General features: G+C 38.0%; 1 pseudogene across 1 annotated transcript; it reads left to right on the plus strand.

Moving 5' to 3' along the window:
- The first annotated feature begins 202 nt into the window (after nucleotides 1-202).
- LOC146914137 (UDP-glycosyltransferase 1 pseudogene) lies at nucleotides 203-1,835 on the plus strand (annotated as a pseudogene). Its single transcript, XR_015013913.1, has one exon. The product of XR_015013913.1 is annotated as a UDP-glycosyltransferase 1 pseudogene (transcript).
- Nucleotides 1,836-2,568: the final 733 nt, after the last annotated feature.

Raw genomic sequence — 2,568 nt, forward strand, 5'->3', positions numbered from 1 at the left:
AAGAAAGAAAATGACATGAAAATGACATAACAAATATTCATCTAATCGATCATTTTTGTTCACGATCTTACAATCTAATAGTTTGACGGTGCAAGTTTTCTGAGGAATTTTTCAGAGAAAGAAATATATTCCTAGTCACATGAAAATGACACTATCCTACCCCCACTGTCTTTAAATACATCTCATATCTTCATGTAAATTCAACAAAATAAACACTCTACCATCTTCTCAATCATGAATGACACTATAGTTCTATATCCTGCTCTAGGGAGTGGACACTTAATGTCCATGATTGAATTAGGAAAACTAATATTAACTCACCACCCTTTATTTTCCATTAAAATACTAATTCTTACACCACCCACCAAAAACACAAACACCAACAAAGACACCATTTCTCCACAAGAACAATACATATCCAATGTTTTAGCCAAGTTTCCCTCAATTAATTTCCACGATATTCCTCCAATTTCATTCCCTACAACACTTCCAACACACTTACTTACATTTGAAGTCTCACACAAAAGCAACCATCATGTTCACAGCATTCTCAACTCCATTTCCAAAACCACAAACCTCAAAGGTGTTATCTTAGATTTCCTCACCTATAGTGCCTCACAAGTCACCACCAACCTTGAAATTCCTACTTACTTTTACTATACTTCAGGTGCTACCATTCTTTCCACTTTCCTTTACTTTCCAACCATTCACCAAAAAGCTACAAAACCCTTCAAGGATCTTCATATGACTCTTAAAATTCCTGGGTTACCAAAGAATTTTTCGACAGATGATTACCCTGATGTAGCTAAGGATTCTGAGAGTAAAGGTTGCAAGATTTTGCTTGACTCGGCGAAAACTATGAGGGAATGTGCTGGGATTATTGTGAACACTTTTAATGCTATTGAAGAAAAAGCTATTAAAGGTTTGAATGAAGGGGTATGTGTTCCTGATGGAACAACTCCATCCATTTTTTGTATTGGACCTTTGATGACATCTTCTCATGGAGGAGATGAAAATGGGTGTTTGAGTTGGCTTGACTCGCAACCTAGTCAAAGCGTCGTGTTTTTGAGTTTTGGGAGCATGGGGAAATTTTCTAAGGCTCAGTTGAATGAGATAGCTATTGGATTGGAGAAAAGTGAGCAAAGATTCTTATGGATTGTAAGGAGCGAGTCGAACTTGGAGGAACTAAGTTTGGATGACTTGTTGCCAGAAGGGTTTTTAGAGAGGACAAAGGAAAAGGGGATGGTGGTAAGAAATTGGGCACCACAAGGTGCAATACTGAGTCACGAATCAGTTGGTGGATTCGTGACTCACTGTGGATGGAACTCAGTGTTGGAAGCTATTTGTGAAGGAGTGCCTATGGTTGCATGGCCTTTGTATGCCGAACAATGGTTGAACAAAATGATTTTGGTTGAGGAAATGAAGGTGGCTTTGGAACTAAATGAGTCAAAAAATGGGTTTGTGAGTGGAAATGAGTTGGGGGAGAGAGTTAAGGAGTTGATGGAATTAGAAAAAGGGAAAGAGATTAGAGAGACGATTTTGAAGATGAAAATAAGTGCTAAGGAGGCAATAGGAGGAGGTGGATCTTCTCTTGTTGATTTGAAAAGGTTAGGAGATTCTTGGAGGGAGCATGCTTCTTGGACTAGTTTATCTCCAAATTCTCCGTTGGTTTTTGCATGAAAAATATAGAATTAGTTCTAGAAATTAAGCTTAAAAAAGTGTGAAATTCAAAAATGAATTTCTAAACACAAATTTAGTTTGTATTTTGTTATGTCACATGTTGTAAAACTAGTTCCTAAACTAAATGGAAATGAGTTGAAAGACCGAGTGAATGAGTTGATCATGGACTTGAACAAAGGGAAAGAGATTAGGCAGGAGTAGAATGTGAAAGTTCACTAGTCTTACTTACTAAAGCTTATCCCCCAAAGCTATCTTTAACCCTAATTGTTTCCCCCTCATTTTTCCCTCCACTATTGCAAGCCATTGGATGCTGATTATTTAGGCACCATTCAACATCAACCGTTGATCATCTACACTTAAGTGCTAATCCTAATCAGAATTCCACTTTGTAAAAGCCACTTCTTTCAACTTTTCCCCACACTCATTTATTACGGATAACTCTCTCTCCCTTATGCATCTTCCAACAAATAATTATGAGGTTTTGGTACCCATGCATCCACCCATTCATTTCCCAATGCCACATCAACTGTGGTCTTATCTAGACATCAAAACTCTAGACATATATTTATCTCTCTCATACACAAGCTTACCACCACTCCCTCTTTCCGTCACTCACTCTCTCACACTTACTTTCGAATGTATCGCATGTTTCAAAGCTATACTTTTGAATTCATTCTCCAATTCAAGAGTGTCACGATGCCACTTCTTTGTTTCCTTATTCTTTTCTGTCAACCACAAGCAATTGGACATGATTGCAACTTGATGGAGAATCGTTTTCACTTCTCCCTCTCTGGTCAGCACCTACATCTCATCCTTCCTCTGCCACCGCCAAAGACAACCCCACCGTCTTCTTCTGTTCTATTTCACCGCAAAAGATAATATGTATAA

This window comes from Medicago sativa, chromosome 6 (assembly GCF_051527215.1).
Source record: "Medicago sativa cultivar Bolivia chromosome 6, Bolivia_mono, whole genome shotgun sequence".
Lineage (NCBI taxonomy): Eukaryota > Viridiplantae > Streptophyta > Magnoliopsida > Fabales > Fabaceae > Medicago > Medicago sativa.